The sequence below is a fragment of the Littorina saxatilis genome, linkage group LG16 (assembly GCF_037325665.1).
Source record: "Littorina saxatilis isolate snail1 linkage group LG16, US_GU_Lsax_2.0, whole genome shotgun sequence".
In the NCBI taxonomy this organism is placed as follows: Eukaryota; Metazoa; Mollusca; class Gastropoda; order Littorinimorpha; family Littorinidae; genus Littorina; species Littorina saxatilis.
In genome coordinates this window covers 10,898,203-10,920,702 of record NC_090260.1, presented here as the reverse complement: position 1 = coordinate 10,920,702, position 22,500 = coordinate 10,898,203, and the positions used below count along the sequence as shown (strand labels likewise).

The 22,500-nt window shown below is 40.9% G+C and overlaps 1 long non-coding RNA gene across 1 annotated transcript; it reads left to right on the top strand.

The window, feature by feature from the left end:
- Positions 1–2,605: 2,605 nt before the first annotated feature.
- LOC138950368 (uncharacterized) lies at positions 2,606–22,184 on the top strand. Its single transcript, XR_011450629.1, has 5 exons — positions 2,606–2,790; positions 10,835–10,917; positions 11,891–11,983; positions 17,334–17,448; positions 22,059–22,184. It is a non-coding gene; the product is annotated as an uncharacterized lncRNA (long non-coding RNA).
- Positions 22,185–22,500: the final 316 nt, after the last annotated feature.

Here is a 22,500-nt window from a genome sequence, read left to right as displayed (position 1 = left end):
CCCCTCTTGAAAAGTCACACTTACAAATAGCGTGCAAAATGAACGCATTCCTCTACAAGAACTGCCCTAATCCTGCCTGTAATCAAGTCACCGAGTTCTACAGATTGTGTTTGTATTCTTGTCCTTTAAGAGCTCAAGAGGTGAAAGCCTAGATGCTTTAAATCGGGTGATTTCAAACATCCTGCTATTTGGCAATCACCACATTTGGATTTGTTTTGAGGGAGCAAAACCATCAGACCGTTTGACATGCAAACGTGGTACTTTGTGGAACAATCACGCATCAACTGAAGTCAATGCTCACCAAATATAAAGTAATTCGGTTGACAACATTCGGGTAGCTATCTCTTTTGAATGTTCTTTGGGAACATAAGCTGAAATCTGACTCCATTTACCTAGATGAGACAAGCTGTAGACCTTTTGCAGTATATTCTTTGTGTGTGTGTGTGTGTGTGTGTGTGTGTGTGTGTGTGTGTGTGTGTGTGTGTGTGTGTGTGTGTGTGTGTGTGTTTGCTTTAGATTATTAGTTACTTGATTTATTTGTACATGCCAGAGAGATAGGAGAATCGGCACAATCAAAGAAAATACCAAAATCATTCAACAGATATGGAAATATTATGATTTACTGTGAAAATGCTTGCAAAAATGGCGTCCAAAAACGGGAACGCACACTTCGTGCGTCTTTGAAGACTTACCTTCCGTTCTGTGTTGTTGATAATAGTCGTGTTTGTGCTGTTTTTGTTGAAATAGTATCTAATAAAACTGATGCAGTTCTTGAAATGTTGCAAATTATCGTTGTCTTTGTGAAATGCGAGAGTGTTCTGAGGCGTAATCTGCATACGGCTGATGTCCCACTTAGGGTACCCCACTTCGATCAGCGTTTCACTCCAAATGAGCTTCATAGTAGAAAAGCAGACCCACTACCAAAACACTGCATAACAGATCTACAAAACTGAGCCAGAATCATTTAAATTTACTTCCTGTATAAAATATTGCAATCAAATTTGCTCACGCCGCCCCACATGAAACGCAGGTTACCTTCGCCTTCGATTCAAAGTAAATCCACACTAACTGAATTACCATCGAAATGCAGATAACGAAATGATTCGGAGATTACACGCCACCCATTTATGCTATTTTACACACAAATTTCAACTGTGTTGTTTCGCGATAAACAGCCATAAACAAACAAATGTGGCGCCGTCACTTCGCTTTGGAAGGAGAAACGCAGGTTACCAAGATATTGTTTCCGATACCTGTCGGATTAAAATCATTGTTTTTCACGAATGAAGGCTCTTTGGCAGATCTGGTGAGTTGGAAACTGTCTATGAATGTTTCATTTAATGTCAAATGCGTACATTCTTGTCAATATTGTTACCTTTGGGCTCATAAATGAAGTCAATGGTCGTGTTTTGCTAAAGTGACTTTTGTCAGCATAGAACTTACTGTGCTTTGATCATTGACTGAGAAGAATCTTCCGATGACACTAGTTCATTTCACTACGGGACTGCAGATCTGCAAGGAAACTTATGGCAGGGGAAATAAGCTTTAACTGAAGACGAATAACGGAGTAACTGTTCTTCAACGGATTGCTCTCACTGATCTAAATATTTAGATCTTGTCGTCTGCTAGTCTGCTAGTAAGTAGTCTTCGGTCGTGTGAAAGTCACATCTATTTCGACTGTGTGCATCGATCCGTGTAGTGAAATGTTGATCTTTGATGATTTGGCAACATAACTTCGCTACATGTGCTTCGAGTGTATCTCCCCGTTAACCATTTGAAAACGTCTTTTAACAAGACCATGTTTCGACAGCCCAGACGGGGAGGATCCTCGATAGCTCACAGGATATATAATGTTTTCCGCCGTTTTTTTTTAAAGAATCCTTTCAAATTTACTATTCCAAAAGTACCCTATGACACGACTCGAGTGGCAAAGAACATTCTCTGCAATTCCTGTCTCAGTCCGTGCAGCCGTTTCGGGTCCTATCGTCATCATACAAACATACACACAGACACACAAGAACCACCTTTAAAAGTTAGATTATGTAAGAACCAGATGAACCAGTGATTTTTTCTTATGTACATCAGATACTACAGTATTTCTGCTTTATGAAAAGCTATATTTCAAAAACAAAACTAGAGATTTGAATGTTGACCACTTTTCCCTCTTTCTGTCACCAGTACTGAAGAACAACTCATATGCATAATCACATGCACTTAATATAAGCATAGTTTAATTGTTGTCTGAATAAAATGTTTTCATGAACACGCATGTCTAATCCAGGCAGGTTCGCCATTAAGTCAAAAGTATTAAAGAAAGCACACATTAATCTACGTCGTGCAATTACTGATCTCAATGCTAAGCCGACCTCAGGTGGTGGAGGGCATACACTTTTTAATGAGAGCGTGTTAATCCATTCAATAATGTTATATATGATGGTGCGTTCATCCCCTTAGTAAAATTGTTGTTAAATATGAACTCCTCCCTGTTGGATTCATGTTAACAACCACACATGCACCTATCATCAGGATTAAAAGAAAATCCTCCCATTTGGATAACGGCAGAAGTCATGAACCTTTGTGGCAGATGTATAAGAAAGAGCTCCCCCAGTCACGTCTTCAGAAAAGAAATCAACCGCTACAGCTAGCGAGAAGTCAACCACTACAGCCAGCCAGAAGTCAACCGCTACCACCAACGAGCAGTCAACCGCTTTACCCAACCAGAAGTCAACCACAACAGCCAACCAGAAGTCAACCGCTGCAGCCCACGAAAGAAGGTTTCCTTACTGTTTGGTAGGTATTAAAATTGTAAGACTGGTATTTTTCTTGTGATCTAAATCACATGAACACAATGTTTTGACATAGATTTACGTGAGTTCTTTTTTCTATTGGTTTTCATTTTTTAACTTGAGACAAAAAAGTTGAAGTGGGATAATGTATGCATTGAAACAAAATACAATTTCAATATATTTACTCTCACATTAACTAACTGGTGTTATTACATTGATGTACACGAGTTCTTTGTTTTAGTTGTTGGATAAAGCTGAACACCTAACTACTAATTAGCAAGAAGTTGTTATGTTGGATGTACAACTATATGATACAGAGTTGATGTTTAAAACATGTTTATTTTGTTATATGCAGATGATACAAACATTTTAGCAAAATCCCGGAAAACACTACAACACTCGCTTAATGTGTTGTCCAAATATCGTGATCAGTGTAAACGCCGGACAACAAACAAGTAGGTTGTTTGTTGAATAGGTAAGATACGAAAATTGTCATTATTTAAATACAAAGGTTAAACTATATTGGGGTCGTGTTTAGTTTTCAATTTTGAGGTTTATTGTTTATTTATAATGATAAGTTTGATAAAGCACATAAGTTGTTATATGGTACAACCTCTAGAGCAATGTTTAGTCTGTTAAAGATCTGTAGAAAATTGTCGCTGTCCATAGATATTCAAGTTGAATTGTTTGATAGAATTGTTGCACCAATTTTGTTATATGGTTGAGAATTATATAGAGGCCCACATTTGGTTAATTTAGCAGCAAAGCTGCACCTTGGTTTATATAAGATTATTTTGAAATTGAGAAAATCAACCCCACGTGTATGGTTTTGGGCGAATTAGGCACATTTCTATTAATTATCCAAGTTAAAGATAGAATATTAAGTTTTTGATTCAAGTTGGTGGATTGTTAAACTAGTATATGTTTGCAAATGAATTTTTTTAACGGTATTTTGTTATTGCCTTTATGCAAATAACATATAGAAAGGATCCTATTTAAAACAGGTTTAATAACTTTAATGCTCTTGGTCTTATTTTTTTTTTATATGACCAGTTTAATCTAAAATAGTTTAAATTGAAAAAGTTACAATTCCTAACAGATTTGATATATATAGTCGTGTATATTGGAATAAAGGTAAAACGAAACCTTTTGAATTATTTATATTGTTCAAATATATATTTACATTTGAACATAATTGAACATTTTTCCCCATAACCTATATAACACTTTCTTTGTTTCGCTTGAGAACATCACATTATAAATTGCCATTTCAGATAGGCAGAATATTAAATATATCACATAACCTAAAAATTTAGTGTTAAATGCCAGTCTGGAGAACACGCGGATGAATTTCATTATAACTTTTATTGTAATATATTTGAACATTTGAGGAAAACGGTGATACCAGTCATTTTTTGGAGAAATTCAAACGCAGGGACATTCAATTTTTGTTTGAATTAACAAAAACGCAAAAGTTGTTAAACTTGATGTATTGGAATTGAAATAAATATGATTATTTGTAAGGTCTTTTATTAAAATAAAAAAGTCACGTAAGGCGAAATTACTACATTTAGTCGAGCTGTGGAACTCACAGAATGAAACTGAACGCACTGCATGTTTTCACAGTGACCGTAGTCCGCCGCTCGTGCAAAAGGCAGTGAAATTAACGAGCTTGTTTAGCGCGGTAGTGGTTTCGCTGCATAGCATGCTTTTCTTTACCTCTCTTCGTTTTAACTTTCTGAGCGTGTTTTTAATCCAAACATATCATATCTATATGTTTATGGAATCATGAACCGACACACACAAAAAAAGAAATTGTTTTAAAATCGATTTCGGAAATTTTATTTTAATCATAATTTTTATATTTTTAATTTTCAGAGCTTGTTTTTAATCCGAATATAACATATTTATATGTTTTTGGAATAAAAAAAATGATGAAGAATAAGATGAACGTAATTTTGAATCATTTAAAAACATTTTTATTTTAATTACAATTTTCAGATTTTTAATGACCAAAGTCATCAATTAATTTTTAAGCCTCCAAGCTGAAATGCAATACCGATGTCCGGCCTTTGTCGAAGATTGCTTGGCCAAAATTTCAATCAATTTATTTGAAAATGAGGGTGTGACAGTGCCGCCTCAACTTTAACAAAAAGCCGGATATGACGTCATCTAAGACATTTATCGAAAAAATGAAGAAAAAAATTCTGAGGATGTCATACCCAGGAACTATCATGTAAAATATCATGGAGATCGGTCCAGTAGTTTTCTCTGAATCGCTGAACACACACGCACACACACACACACACACACACACACACACACACACACACACACCCACACACACACACACAAACACACACACACACACACACATACACACACACACACACACACACACACACACACACACACACACCACAACCCTCGTCTCGATTCCCCCTCCATGTTAAGACATTTAGTTAAAACTTGACTGAATGTAAAAACAAGGAGGGGGAATCGAGACGAGGGTCGTGGTGTATGTGTGTATGTATGTGTGTGTGTGTGTGTGTGTGTGTGTGTGTGTGTGTGTGTGTGTGCGTGTGTGTGTGTGTATAGCGATTCAGAGTAAACTACTGGACCGATCTTTATGAAATTTTACATGAGAGTTCCTGGGTATGATATCCCCAGACATTTTTTTCATTTTTTAAGATAAATGTCTTTAATGACGTCATATCCGGCTTTTTGTAAAAGTTTATTGTTGAAAAAATGAAAAAAATGTCTGGAGATATCATACCCAGGAACTCTCATGTAAAATTTCATAAAGATCGGTCAAGTAGTTTACTCAGAATTGCTCTACACACACACACACACACTCATACACGCACACACACACACACACACACACACACACACACACACACACACACACACACACACACACACACACACACACACACACACACACCACGACCCTCGTCTCGATTCCCCCTCTATGTTCAAACATTTAGTCAAAACTTGACTAAATGTAAAAAGCACAACAAAACGAGTCCTGTTAATACATTTGTGATTATGATTAATTAGTTATTAATTCAGTTTGACAGTCATATTTCTGGTTATTTTTTTACGAAGTGTTGTGTCTCATAATTACATTTCTCTTTCGTTGATTTTTTAAAACTTTGTTTGTTCTCAAATCAATGTAACCCTAGGGGTTCTTTGAAGTGAACATTGCTTTGCCGGGCGTGATTGTTTTCCAGCTTTTTTAAGTTGAATCGGAATGATGTATGGCCAGGCCATGTTGGGTTTGATGCGTGCATGCCTGGTTTTCTCCTGTAGATGGGTGTCGGCACAGAAGGTCTGCCCGCTGTCCTCAGCCAACATGCTCCGTCTTCATGGCAGCTCAAATTTTTTTATCGAGGTTCTCTCCTCTAGATCCGCCGTGTTTCGCCTAGGGGCTTGCGCTGCCTAGTTGATAGGGTCACCTCGTAGAGGATGTGGTCATAGACCACGCACGGTCGGTCTTGGGATATACTCCGTCACGGCGGAGGGCTGACCGTGCACCCAAAAGCGGACTCTACCAAATGGGTATTTTTTGAAAGCTTGGGACCTGCCAAACATAAAAATCGATGTTAACAAGAAATATTCAAGGGCGCACTTTCTCTTCTCAGTCAAAATTCAACTATACCCTGAAGAGTGATGCACGAGCATTTCAGACGCTTGCCTCTGAAAAAAGAAGTTCTCAGCCAAATTACGAACTCAAACTGGTACGTTTTACATATAAATGTGTTAGTTGGTATCTTTTGATTATCACAAAACAATTTGCGACTGCTTTGGCCGAGGATGCTGGTGACAGTATCATTATTATGAACCCTACCCTAAATCCAGAAAAGACGTCGTCCAAAATGTAGGTAAGTTTTGATTAAAAATAAATTCACACAAGACTAGTATTGTTGTTTGGCTTCAATGGATATATTTTCGTCAAGTATACATAATATCTGTATAATATGAATGGATTTGAACCATATACTATGTCATTATGACCTTCCAATCTTCCTAACCCCCAGCCCAGTAAAGCGTGCGAGACGTTTCCTGAAAAAATGTCGCTTTGTGGTTCGAGTTCAGTGTGACATGATTATTTTCCAGAACCCCATTTCTGACTTTCAAAGTTTATCTACATACATTTAGCAATGCACGAGCAAAATATGACAACTTAATGGTGCCTTTTGGTTTAATGCTATGGTAAAATTGCTAGTGATAGTGTTTACAGCTTGAAACAAAACATAACAGATGGGAATAGTCTTCCTCAATCTGGTTCAGAGCATAATGTATTTCTATTTTCAGAGGTAGCATTATTTCTGATAAGAGCTAGAGCCAATATAATGATGCTGAATATTTGAAAAATGAACTTTGTGACTCATCTGAGTAGCAAGAGAGCCTTCGTGATCGTCAGCGTAAGGCTGGCTGTCTTCAAGGCAATTCCTAGATGAACAACTTAACACTGCGTTCGATTATTCGCCCGTTTCTTAAGCTAGAGCTTTGAGACTTTACACGCGTCTAGGGCTACATGAACGCTTTACAATACGTAAAATATAGTTGACTCTCGCGTTATTTAAAGGTCACAACAAGGTCATTACCAGGCAAAAACGAGGGAAAACCGAGGGAAAGTACCATTTTCTGCAACTGTTTGCAAGAAAAAGATTTCAAATTCAATTGTTTCCTGGGATTAACGCATCTCTAGACATGACAATCATCCGATTATCAGACATCAATTGTGGAGGTCACGACAAGGTCATTACCGGGTAAAAACGAGGGAAACCCGAGGGAAAATACCATTTTCTGCAACTTGTGTGTAAGTAAAAGCTTTCAAACTCCATCTTCTTCTGGTATTGGCGCATCTCTAGGCATGACAATCATCTGATTAACAGTCCTCAATTTTCAAGGTCACAACAAGGTCATTACCAGATAGAACCGAGAGAAAACCGAGGGAAAATACCATTTTCTATAACTTTTTTGTAAGTAAGAGCTTATAAACTCCATATTCTTCTGGGATTAGCGCTGATTTCAATGACCCTGAAGTCTGAGGAAGTTTTCTTGACCCATGCCTACTTTGAAGGTCATGACAAGGTCAAATTTACACGTTTTCTATTTGGGAATATATTTTACGGTCAAATAAAATACTTTCTGGACGTCAGCTATTTTCGAAGCTAAAGCTTAATTACAACTTTACACACGTCTTGGGATTTATGAGACATAACGCAAATATTGTTGACTCTCGTAATATTTAAAGGTCACACAACAAGGTCATCACCAGGTAAAACCGAAGAAAAACCGAGGGAAAGTACCATTTTCTGCAACTGTTTGTAAGAATGAACTTTCAAATTCAATTGTTTCCTGGGATTAGCGCATCTCTAGACATGACAATCATCTGATTAACAGTCATGAATTGTGGAGGTCACGACAAGGTCATTACCGGGGAAAACCGAGGGAAAATACCATTTTCTGCAACTTGTGTGTAAGTAAATGCTTTCAAACTCCATCTTCTTCTGGTATTGGCGCATCTCTAGACATGACAATCATCTGATTAACAGTCCTCAATTTTCAAGGTCACAACAAGGTCATTACCAGATAAAACCGATGGAAAACCGAGGGAAAATACCATTTTCTGCAACTTTTTTTGTAAGTAAGAGCTTATAAACTCCATCTTCTTCTAGGATTAGCGCTGATTTCAATGACCCTGAAGTCTTTGGAAAGTTTTCTTGACCCATGCAATGTTTGAAGGTCATGACAAGGATGGGATTTTACACACGTCTAGGGCATTATAAGACATGAAACAAATATTGTTGACTCTCGTAATATTTAAAGGTCACACAACAAGGTCATTACTGGGTAAAACGACGGAAAATATATCAACTTTATGACTCGTCTGAGTGCCAGGACAGCCGGTGTGATCCTCAGAGTCAGGCTTGCAGACCGCAAGGCTATCGGTAGATGAACACCTTAACATTGACTTTTTCTTCTCTCTCCCCTTCTCTTCTACCCCTATTACATCCAGCCCCGCCCACCCCCCTAGAGCCCCTGTGGGCGAAGGAAGATGTCATGAATCTGCCTCAACAGCTTTAGCTTAGAAAATAGCCGAACACAAATAGAAAACGTGTAAACTTGACCTTGTCATGACCTTCAAACTAGGCATGGGCCAAGAAAACTTTCCTCGGACTTCAGGGTCATAGAAATCAGCGCTAATCCCAGAAGAAGATGGAGTTTATAAGCTCTTACTTACAAAAAAGTTATAGAAAATGGTATTTTTTCTCGGTTTTCTCTCGGTTCTATCTGGTAATGACCTGGTTGTGACCTTGAAAATTGAGGACTGTTAATCAGATGATTGTCATGCCTAGAGATGCGCCAATACCAGAAGAAGATGGAGTTTGAAAGCTTTTACTTTCACACAAGTTGCAGAAAATGGTATTTTCCCTCGGTTTTCCCTCGTTTTTGCCTGGTAATGACCTTGTCGTGACCTCCACAATTGATGTCTGATAATCGGATGATTGTCATGTCTAGAGATGCGTTAATCCCAGGAAACAATTGAATTTGAAATCTTTTTCTTGCAAACAGTTGCAGAAAATGGTACTTTCCCTCGGTTTTCCCTCGTTTTTGCCTGGTAATGACCTTGTTGTGACCTTTAAATAACGCGAGAGTCAACTATATTTTACGTATTGTAAAGCGTACATGTAGCCCTAGACGCGTGTAAAGTCTCAAAGCTCTAGCTTAAGAAACGGGCGAATAATCGAACGCAGTGTTAAGTTGTTCATCTAGGAATTGCCTTGAAGACAGCCAGCCTTACGCTGACGATCACGAAGGCTCTCTTGCTACTCAGATGAGTCACAAAGTTCATTTTTCAAATATTCAGCATCATTATATTGGCTCTAGCTCTTATCAGAAATAATGCTACCTCTGAAAATAGAAATACATTATGCTCTGAACCAGATTGAGGAAGACTACTCCCCTCTGTTATGTTTTGTTTCAAGCTGTAAACACTATCACTAGGATTGTTCACCATAGCATTAAACCAAAAGGCACCATTAAGTTGTCATATTATGCTCGTGCATTGCTAAATGTATGTAGATAAACTTCGAAAGTCAGAAATGGGGTTCTGGAAACTAATCATGTCACACTGAACTCGCATCACTAAGCGACATTTTTTCAGGAAACGTCTCGCACGCTTTACTGGGCTGGGGGTTAGGAAGATTGGAAGGTCATAGTGACATAGTATATGGTTCAAATCCATTCATATTATACAGATATTATGTAAAGACATCATACTTGACGAAAATATATCCATTGAAGCCAAACAACAATACTAGTCTTGTGTGAATTTATTTTTAATCAAAACTTACCTACATTTTGGACGACGTCTTTCCTGGATTTAGGGTAGGGTTCATAATAATGATACTGTCACCAGCATCCTCGGCCAAAGCAGTCGCAAATTGTTTTGTGATAATCAAAAGATACCAACTAACACATTTATATGTAAAACGTACCAGTTTGAGTTCGTAATTTGGCTGAGAACTTCTTTTTTCAGAGGCAAGCGTCTGAAATGCTCGTGCATCACTCTTCAGGGTATAGTTGAATTTTGACTAAAAAGAGAAAGTGCGCCCATGAATATTTCTTGTTAACATCGATTTTTATGTTCGGCAGGCCCCAAGCTTTCAAAAAATACCCATTTGGTTGAGTCCGCTTTTGGGTGCACTGTCAGCCCTCCGCCGTGACGGAGTAATAGGGAAACGTTATGCTAGTCCGGAGGGATTACGCCACAATGGCCACCTCGCGAAGACCCAGGGTCATAGACTAGGGAGGTCCAAAGGGGAGCACCGGGAGGGCTACCCCTCTACCCGCACCTCCAACACAATCCCTTCCCCTGGTAGCTTCATCCCCAAGGAGGAAACAGAGCTACCTGCAACACCCCATGGAATGATGTATGCATACAAACAGCATACAATGTTGATATAGTTACTGTCACATGAACTAAGTGTTTTGGCATAGATTTATGTAATTTTTTTTTAATTGTTTTGCAGGTTTGAACCCGAGACAAAAAGTTCAAGTGGGATAATGTATGCACGCTGTCTGTTTCCCTTTTTTCTCCTGATTGTGATCGCAGGTAAGGAAAATCAACTGGACTTGCTTTGCTCTGTTTTTCTGTCTCTCCATTGCCATAGCAACAGGGACATTTGTAATTGTATGATTGTGCTTTTGATTGTTGTCTTTGTGTTATGCGTAATGCGATGTGGTGCCAACAGACACATTTTCTTATTTGTGTACAATTAATAATTATGGACAATGAAATAGACTTATCTTATGTCATCTATTGTCAGAATACCAGTTATTCCATCCATTTAATACTCGACTGAATGGGTAAACGAGGGCTGGAGAGGAAGTTTGTCTGCCTATGAGTTTGTAAGATTGACTAAATGTATAAATGTTGCTTCATGCAAATTGATTTTTGGATAAAATCGCTTGTTGGTGCGAATGGTGGAAATGATTTAATTTTAGCCTACGAAAACTTCATTTCAATACGCTTATTTCAGTCACATCGTAAAGACACCTAACAATAATGTAAATAGAGACACATCTTCACAACAAACGTAAACCCGGGATTAATACCACTTCCAAAATAGGTCCTGTGATTGTCATTGACCGATCAGATACCCTATTCGATTATATAACCCTCGTTAAAAACATATACAACTTAGCATGTCATCATATTCAATATTCTGCATCATAACGTCTTGATTTCTTACGATTGATTTATCTCAGTTTTTCACACCGGTTTAAACACAATCTGAAATTATCAGTCAAAATATGAGCAAAATATTGGCAAAATCGATTTTCGGGATCAATCGCTGTATGATGTTTTAATCTCCCTACTGCCGCGGCATCGCGTCAAAGATCATAATTAATCCCGATAGGAAAGGCCGTCTTTAATAAAGCTACCGCCATGCGCGAGTGAGAAAGATGACCCATTGACCTCGCGCAAATTGTGACGTAAGACTGTGAAGCCAAGACGTATGTCTAAAACTCCATTAAAATGTCTTGAAAACAGCTGAAAGGCTTTATCTCCTCTCTGGTTACAGGGAGGAACCTGATTTTGTCCGATGACCGCGTGTACCCTACCTCCACGCGACTCACCAAGTTTGAACAGCTGAATCGACGCACTAGATATAAACGTGAGTATAAGTGCAAAAAACAGACAGACAAACATGCACACAAAACAGACAAAGTGAAAACTATACACCCCCGAATATACTAGTGTGTAGTTAAGGAGAAACAGAAAGTTCCCAGCCTGCCACTACTGTATAAACTTCCCCTTTCCCCTTTGAACTCTCGTGCGATCGACACGTGCAGCCGTAGAATTGACAGAACGCATGAAATACGCAAGATAACAACACAGACAAACCTGCCTGCAAAGATAACTGATTTGGCTTTCTCCTCGTGTGTAAAGGTTGCCAAGTTATGCTCATTCTGATTTTTCCTCGATATTTAATTTGCATCTTACGTTTTAGTCGGGTAGATTCTGGGGGTACCCTTATTTTTGGCGGCGGTCACGTGACCAATGTAAAATTAAGTAGAAGTGCAATGCCTAGGCACTGCATACCCTCAGCGAAGGACAAATTCGCTCTCTCTCACTCTCTCTCTCTCTCTCTCTCTCTCTCTCTCTCTCTCTCTCTCTCTCTCTCTCTCTCTCTCTCTCTCTCTCTCACACACACACATACACACACCCTAAGTCACACACGCACACACGCTCATTCACACACAAACATACACACAAACTCACGCACACGCACACACACATTTTCTCTCTCTCTCTCTCTCTCTCTCTCTCTCTCTCTCTCTCTCTCTCTCTCTCTCTCTCTCTCTCTCTCTCTCTCTCTGTTTTATTTGATTTCTGTTTTTTTAACTCTTCATACTTATTCTTCGTTTCATGTGTGTATTATAGTAGGGACTAGCTGTAAGAATGGACCATATGGACCTAATGCGCGCTATCATCCCTCGGTAATACAATTTTCGAGTTCGAGTTCAAGTTCTCTCTCTCTCTCTCTCTCTCTCTCTCTCTCTCTCTCTCTCTCTCTCTCTCTCTCTCTCTCTCTCTCTCTCTCTCTCTCTCTCTCTCTCTCTCTCTCTCTCTCTCTTACACCGACACAGAAACACACAGACACCCCAACACACAGGCACGCACGCATGCAAGTACGCACACATACACATAAATAACCACGGTCTCTCTTTCTCTCTCTCTCTCTCTCTCTCTCTCTCTCTCTCTCTCTCTCTCTCTCTCTCTATCTCTCTCTCTCTTTCTCTCAGTCTCTCTCTCCCTTTGTCTGTCTGTCTGTCTTTCTATCTCACTCTCTCCCTCTCTCTCTCTCGCGCTCTCTCTCTCTCTCTCTTACAGACACAGAAACACACACAGACACACACACAGACACACACACACAGACACACACACAGACACACACACACACACACACACACACACACACACACATATATGCACACACACACACACATACACACACACACACGCATGCATGCATGTACGCACACATACATAAATAATCACATTAGTTTAGTTCAGCTTTTTCTGCAAGCATGCTATGGAATTCATTACCCGATACTTTCCGGCAAATACATTCTGTCATTGGTTTTAGTTTGTTTGTTTGTTTGTTTGTTTGCTTAACGCCCAGCCGACCACTAAGGGCCATATCAGGGCGGTGCTGCTTTGACATTTTAACGTGCGCCACACACAAGACAGAAGTCGCAGCACAGGCTTCATGTCTCACCCAGTCACATTATTCTGACACCGGACCAACCAGTCCTAGCACTAACCCCATAATGCCAGACGTCAGGCGGAGCAGCCACTAGATTGCCAATTTTAACTGAAGTCTTAGGTATGACCCGGCCGGGGTTCGAACCCACGACCTCCCGATCACGGGGCGGACGCCTTACCACTAGGCCAACCGTGCCGGTTTGGTTTTAGTTAGACACAGATATTTTTCTGTACTCTTAAATGCATCATACATTTTGTTTCTACAGAAGTCTTTACTTGTTGAAAATTGAAGACAGTATACCGAAGGCGCCATTTTGGAAAGTATTCTGACGATTTGAACCTTAACAAGTTCAACGGACATTCGCTGCAATGTAATTAAAAAACGCCTGCACTGATTTGCTTAACATTATGTGCTCCGCAACTATGCGAAATGATTACATGAATTTTAAAATGAATTTTAATCAGTGAGCGGTTTGCTTTACCAGCTCCCCTGCATGTCAGGAGTCAGGACTTCCGGTCGCCATCATCATTTATTTAGTTTTCATATACCAGAAGATAAGTTTGACCGCCTCTGGCAACCATATTCTAACCTGGTTTCATGAAAATTGTCCAGTACTAGGCTCTACTCCTCCTCCCTATTTCGTTAACAGTATCTTGATAAATATTCTGTTGTAAACTTGAATCTTGCAGTAATCAATATTATTTAAGGGTCTAGTAGTTGTTGTAGTCAAACAGTCCTAAACAGTGCCTCTTTAACTTTCCCCCTCTCTCTCTTTACTTCTCTCTCCTTTCTAGATCATTCTTTTTTATGCATGTTGGATGTATGTAAGTGGCGATGTGAACTGTGATGTAATGTATAACGTGTTCTAAAAAAAAAAAAAAAAAAAAAAAAAAAAAAAAAAAAAAAAATTTCATCGCAATAAAAAAATAAAATTAAAAAAAGGTGTTCATATACCCATTCTTCAAAGCAGGAACTCAAACCTAGTCTTGCTGACACAGGCCACCCTGCGTTAAAACGCTTCGCATAACAGAAACACCGTGAATGTCAGTTGGAGAATATCACGATCTGCAATGACTACCAGACACAGCATTCAGATTTGAAAAAGAGAATGCTCAAACATTCATTATAGCTCCTTCCTCTTGTGTGCTGTCATCGTTTCAGCTCCCAAAACGATCTCAGTAGCTCTCGGCTCAATTTCAAATCTGTATCTCTAAGAAATACTCAGGGTCGAACGGTGGGACAAGAAGTAAGACTGGCGCCAGAAGGAGTTTGGTTTGGTTTGTTTGTTTGTTTAACGCCCAGCCGACCACGAAGGGTCATATCAGGGCGGTGCTGCTTTTACATTTAACGTGCGCCACACACAAGACAGAAGTCGCAGCACAGGCTTCATGTCTCACCCAGTCACATTATTCTGACACCGGACCAACCAGTCCTAGCACTAACCCCATAATGCCAGACGCCAGGCGGAGCAGCCACTAGATTGCCAATTTTAAAGTCTTAGGTATGACCCGGCCGGGGTTCGAACCCACGACCTCCCGATCACGGGGCGGACGCCTTACCACTAGGCCAACCGTGCCGGTGCCAGAAGGAGTCACAATGAGAATTACAGTCTGGGATCCCTACTTATTACACAGCCATTTTCAATTTGAGTAACTCAGTGCTCAAACATTTATTTCAAGGTGTTCATGGCGACATAATTACAACACCCAACCTTAACTGTACATATAGCTCTTGGAGCGATTTGAGACAGTTTTCTTGTTAGATACAATCCCTTTTGAGGTTAAACTCATGATTACGTTGTTTAATATTGTTGTGTTTAAGCATGTGTTGCAACGCTGATTGCTTTTACTCTGAAGTGGGTTTTTTCTGTTGACATGTTACCGCTTGAGTTTAATTGTTTGACTTGATTTGTTCGTTCTCTAGGATGCACACAAACCCGCCACGTGTCAAACTCATTTGACATACTTTTGTTTTGGGTGAGGGCTGGTCGTAAAAAAAATAGTCATGGTACAATGTAACGTATTTTATCCCCGAGTACGCTAGTAAAAGGGTCCAGCAGACTTTAATTGTGTGTCTGTCTGTCTGTGTGTCTCGACTTAACATTTATTGCTGGGAAACTACTGGGCGCAGTTCGTTCAAAAGTTGATACACTAACTTGATAATAGGTCCGATTGATCGTATTAAAACGTCATAATGTTACCTGGGACCTAAATGCGAAATAAACCACAAACAAGTCGCGTAAGGCGAAAATACAATATTTAGTCAAGTAGCTGTCGAACTCACAGAATGAAACTGAACGCAATGCAACGCAGCAAGACCGTAGCATCGTCAGTCCACCGCGCACGGCAAAGGCAGTGAAATTGACAAGAAGAGCGGGGTAGTACTTGCGCTGAGAAGGATAGCACGCTTTTCTGTACCTCTCTTCGTTTTAACTTTCTGAGCGTGTTTTTAATCCAAACATATCATATGTATATGTTTTTGGAATCAGGAACCGACAAGAAATAAGATGAAAGTGTTTTTAAATTGATTTCGAAAAAAAAATTTTGATAATAATTTTTATATATTTAATTTTCAGAGCTTGTTTTTAATCCGAATATAACATATTTATATGTTTTTGGAATCAGCAAATAATGGCGAATAAGATAAACGTAAATTTGGATCGTTTTATAAATTGTTATTTTTTTTTTCAATTTTCAGATTTTTAATGACCAAAGTCATTAATTAATTTTTAAGCCACCAAGCTGAAATGCAATACCGAAGTCCGGGCTTCGTCGAAGACTACTTGACCAAAATTTCAACCAATTTGGTTGAAAAATAAGGGCGTGACAGTGCCGCCTCAACTTTCACGAAAAGCCGGATATGACGTCATCAAAGACATTTATCAAAAAAATGAAAAAACGTTCGGGGATTTCATACCCAGGAACTCTCATGTCAAATTTCATAAAGATCGGTCCAGTAGTTTAGTCTGAATCGCTCTACACACACACACACACACACACACACACACACACACACACACACAGACACACACACAGACACACGCACATACACCACGACCCTCGTTTCGATTCCCCCTCGATGTTAAAATATTTAGTCAAAACTTGACTAAATATAAAAACGACTTGGCGGTGGGAGGAATTCGCGGTGCAACAGCCAGCCAGGCAGGCTGATAGAACGGTGCAAGGTCTCGGCAAATCAAGACTATGCCATACTCGTAGCAAAGCCGCCGAATGGTACCGTAAACCAAGAATAGTGACGTAAGAAAATAGAATGTCGTCTTTTGATTTGGAACGTGACGTGCTTTAGAATGGAGATGTGGTAGTGTGTGTGTGTGTGTGTGTGTGTGTGTGTGTGTGTGTGTGTGTGTGTGTGTGTGTGTGTGTGTGTATGAGAGAGAGGGAGAGAGAGAAGGAGTGAGGGAGAGAGAGTTTGTGTGTGTGTGTGTGTGTGTGTGTGTTTGTGAATGTCTGAAGAGTACTCGGGTCCAGCGCGAGCGTTTTTTATTGTGTAATGTGACGTATTCAATGGTGCAATGTGACGTATTCAATGGTGCAATGTGACGTATTCAATGGTACAATGTGACGTATTCGATGGTACAATGTGACATATTCAATGGTGCAATGTGACGTATTCAATGGTGCAATGTGACGTATTCAATGGTGCAATGTGACGTATTCAATAGTGCAATGTGAAGTATTCAATTATGAAATGTGACGTATTCAATCTTACAATGTGACGTATTGTATGTCCGCAGACCTGCGATCAAAAGACACGCGGCGCAAGATGACGAAGAGAGAAATTATTTGGCCGACAGCGTGGGAAGAGACAAAAGAAGAAAATGTAATTTACCTGGAACGCGTTGATGAATGGTGAGGCTTGTTGGCCCATAGGTGTCTGTGACATCTCATTTCAGACACAAAAATCCGCCATAAATATATTTTACACATACGTACGTTCCCAGTAACATTTGAAAAAAAAGCAGCTAAAAATTCAAATAAGGAATCCAAATACTTACAAAGCAGGTGTTGTAGTTTTTGTTTTATGTCAAATAAGGATATCAATACAAACACAAAAACATTTGATCTGTATTCAAGTGTCATGATGGCATATAGTGCGTGATACAGTCATTTGTTCGAGAAGCGCCATGCAGGCTCCATACCTCCGACATCAGCCCTCTAGGTTTTCTGTAAGGGTTGCCCCACCCTTAGCCCCTGGCCCATTATGTCCTACCCTGCGGGCACAGGGGGGGGGGGGGGTGTTTCTCCGAGGATCCCACCCCATAGCTAGAGGTTTTACCGCCCCTCTTGCACGCGTGATGAACCAGTCAGTGGATACGTAGGGTATTTCATGGAGGAAAACAGAGCCACCTGTTGCCCCGCCCCTCTCCTGGTGGGATCACCGCAAGTTGGTCTGCAACTGCTTATTCGTCCAGCCATATTTTTACTTATTGGCTGCTTTAAACCCAAAGGGAAGGAACTCTTTCAGGAACAGTTAGCATTACATTTACTAAGCATGAAAATGGTATAAAAAAACGTTCGCCCAAAACATATTGCAACAAATTTCGCACCCAAATACAAGCATTACAGATGTATTTTACGAGACCGCCGCTCAAACAAATAAGGTAGCCTCAAATCGCCTTAACAAAAACGGAAATGCCCTATTTAAAAACACACACAAAACTTTGCATCATTTACATGCGAAAAGAAAGTCAAACCAATTATCATCTGAACAAATACGTGTACCGATCCAGCAATAAGTGTGGTATGTTAGTAATATAATCTGAAAGTTTCAAAGCAATCCACCAAGTCATTGCTGAAATGCTGCATTTTTGTCGTGATACCCCCGACGAATAAACTCCCGGTTTTTTTTACCGCTCATGCGATCAGTCTTGGTAGAAATAGCATAGCACACGATATGTCTTGGTAGAAATAGCATAGCACACGATATGTCTTGGTAGAAATAGCATAGCACACGATCAGTCTTGGTAGAAATAGCATAGCACACGATCAGTCTTGGTAGAAATAGCATAGCACACGATCAGTCTTGGTAGAAATAGCATAGCACACGATCAGTCTTGGTAGAAATAGCATAGCACACGATCAGTCTTGGTAGAAATAGCATAGCACACGATCAGTCTTGGTAGAAATAGCATAGCACACGATCAGTCTTGGTAGAAATAGCATAGCACACGATCAGTCTTGGTAGAAATAGCATAGCACACGATCAGTCTTGGTAGAAATAGCATAGCACACGATCAGTCTTGGTAGAAATAGCATAGCACACGATCAGTCTTGGTAGAAATAGCATAGCACACGATCAGTCTTGGTAGAAATAGCATAGCACACGATCAGTCTTGGTAGAAATAGCATAGCACACGATCAGTCTTGGTAGAAATAGCATAGCACACGATATGTCTTGGTAGAAATAGCATAGCACACGATATGTCTTGGTAGAAATAGCATAGCACACGATATGCACAAGCCACAGCGAAATAAAACAATCTGTTCGGGGTAGATAATTGATTTGGCTCACGAGTGACGTTCTCGGGTGGGGGTGGGAGGGGGGGGGGGGGTCGACAGAGGTAAGTGGTGGCGGTCTACTCTCTGGAGGGGACGCTCACTCAGTTTGGCTCCGCTACTCAATAGTCAATGTCGTTAGTAGGGGGCATAGTAGGTAGTGGGCTGCGTCCGTTGGATCAGGACAGACCCACTACTAAACACCGTCGAAGTGACTCGGCAGCAGTGCAGTGTCATCTTCAGAGGGTAGCCCACCTCAGAGACCCGACATCCCTTCCTGGAACGTCTGTGAAATCGGTAAGTCTGGAAGCGGAACGAAATTCAGATGTGGATAGGGCAGTGAATGCAGAGACGGGGCGGTGTGAGAGCACACTGGTGCAAAGAACACGAGTTCTAGCAGAGCAACCAAAAAATCAAACAAATCTTAAAATCGAAAGATGATCCAGATAGTCCAGTGAACTGGCAAAAAAGTGTGATTGAAATGACATAAACATTATTGCTTTTGTTTGGATGCGAAATGTGTTGCATTAATCTTTTGGCGAAGTTTATATCACGTTTACTACGAAATTAGAATTGCACTAAAAGTGTCCACAATTCCCAAGCAGTCACTAGTGGGACACACACACACACACACACACACACACACACACACACACCAACCGACATACATGCACACACACACACACACACACACACACACACACACACATGTACGGATGTGTACCACACCGGGGAATTTGCGATTCCTGAACGCCCCACTGAACGACTGACGTCACAGCCGCTTCGGCCTTTTCCGGAGGAACACCGCGTGCCACTTCGATCGCGTTGCACTTGCAGTCATTCGGCGATGCCACCGTGATTATCAGTTAATAAAGTTATTATTCAAGCAATATGAAAGAAATTAGTTTTTTTCTTTTGTTACACTTACACATAGTTTTATGAAGATCAATTTCAGACTCGGCAAAAGTCTGAAAAGAGTCAAAAGAATGGTTGTATCATGAGCGACTGTCACAAGCGAGAGGTGCGGTTCGGTCAGTAGGTCAGTCGCTGTCGAACTGTTCGGTGCGAAGAACGGTTTTGTTTCTGGTAACAACTATATTGATTTCTTCAAGTTGTACTAATGTTTACGCTTTGCGCTGCGGTTTAATATGTGTGCTTGTTATTGGCTAATACGGTGAGCCCACGCCGTTTAGTTTGCAGACCGTGCACATGTGAGCTTTGTGTAATCGCGTTTTCATCATAACATACCACCGTGCTAAACCGCTTTGGGGGAAATGGTTCAAATAAATGTAAAACAAATATTTAAAAAATAAACGGAATGCATCAGGGTTGAAAAGATTGAAGGGTGGAGTTAAGGACACACAATAGATGACAAAAATAAAGCAAACAAGAAAAAAAACTGTAACCAGGAAGGGAGTCGAACCCGAGTCAGCTGACCTTCAAGCTGGAGCACAAACCACTAGGCTATGACAGCAACTGACAGACAGGGCTACAAAAGTGAAGGCATTTCAGGGTTACTCCGTCGTATGTGGCGTTTCTCGCGCATGAAGGTTCTGTTACCAACTCTATCTGTATCTGTAAGTTACGCTGCACTTGTGGGACAAGTCATCCAGATGTCTGGCATTGATGCAGCGGAGTGGGGGGTGCGCAAAACATTCTTTATCGTCGTCTGGCTACTGCCAGCGCCGACTTGAAGCTCTCGGTCGATGCCGAGGTTACAATTACTTCATCTAATTGGTTCCAGGCCACTACAGTCTTTGGAAAAAACGAATGTCTGTATTGCTCAGTGTTACAGCGTGGCACGGTGAAGCATCTGCTATTGTTCCTGATGTAGTTGTCTACTGGGTTCGAGGTGCTATAGTCTCTGGAAGATTGACGTGGACGAATGAGGCGTCCTGGTTTTTGAGGGATCAGGAACTTGTCAGGCGGGATTGCCGGCACCAGCCCCTCAACCACTTTGTAGAGGGAGGTTAGACGCAGGTGTTCGCGACGTTCCTGGAGGGTTGGTAGTTGAAGCTTGTGTAGGAGCCCAGTGACGAAACCAGGAGTCGTGGTTCTGTAGTCACCAGAGATGAAGCGGGATGCGTTCCGCTGTATGCGCTCCAATCTCTCGACGTCCTGCTTAAGGTATGGGTCCCAGATGGTGGCACCGTACTCAAGAAGAGGGCGGATGAGGGCAAGGTAGGCGTTGTGCCTGCAGTTTGATGGGCAGTGGCGCAGGTTGCGGCGGAGGAATCCGAGGGTGCTGTTTGCTTTCTTAGAGATGCAGTTGATGTGGGTGGACCATTTCAGGTCGTTAGAGAACTGAATGCCAAGGTAGGGGTTCGTGGGTACACTCTTGAGGATGGTGCTGTCTAGGGAGTAGAGGTAGGAGGAAGGGGTTTTCCGTGCTAGGGTCATGACGTAGCATTTTGTAGCGTTGAAGCGCATGCCCCATCTCTCTGCCCAGGATTCAAGGCTCTTCAGGTCTTCCTGGAGGGCGATGTGGTCGCTGATGTCAACGATCTCCCTGTAGAGGAGGCAGAGAAAGGTTGCATTTGAAGTTAAATGTCCACTAAAATATCAAAGGGAACACCATTTCTGAACAACACAACGGTTTGCGCTCGCCTCTCGCAGTCGTTCAGGTGAAACCAAATCGGCTTGCATGATACAGGAGATATTTGAACACTTCCACGTCACACTGAAACACTGAGCTACAGTTTAGTAACGTGATATTTTTTCAATTGTTCGTTCACTTATATTGCTTTCAGATTTAACACACCAAGATGAATGAAACAGTGGCGCGGTTTTCGTTGCGAAAATGTACAATGGCAGTGCTACGCGATCGAAGTGTGTATTATGTACACGCGGTGTTCCTCCGGAAAAGACCGAAGCGACATGTGACGTCAGTCGTTCAGTGGGGCGTTTAGGAATCGCAAATTCGGGAGGGAGGCGGCACGTAACACAGACTGCTTTCATTTCAGGGAGACGTGGTAAGAAGCCTGACTTCAGACGGCAGGAACGAGTCCAGGAACCGGTTTGTGCGACACTGAAGGAGCACTCAAGCACATCTTAAACGGACCGCAAATAAAGTTTTTTTTAAAAGTGAAACCGTGGGCACCATGTGTCTTGTGTGTGTGTGTGTGTGTGTGTGTGTGTGTGTGTGTGTGTGTGTGTGTGTGTTTGTGTGTGTGTGTGTGTATGTGTGTGCGCGCGTGGGTGTGTGTGTGTGTGTGTGTGTGTGTGTGTGTGTGTGTATATATATATATATATATATATATATAATTATATGAACAGCCGTGAAAGTTGACCGCTTTTCCTGTTTAACCTTTCCAAAATTAGATCTAACTTGTTCGCGTATCCATTTCTGGATCTGCAGGCTGGTACAGAGTTACCTCCCTTTAGGCTTTTTCACATTTCCCTTGT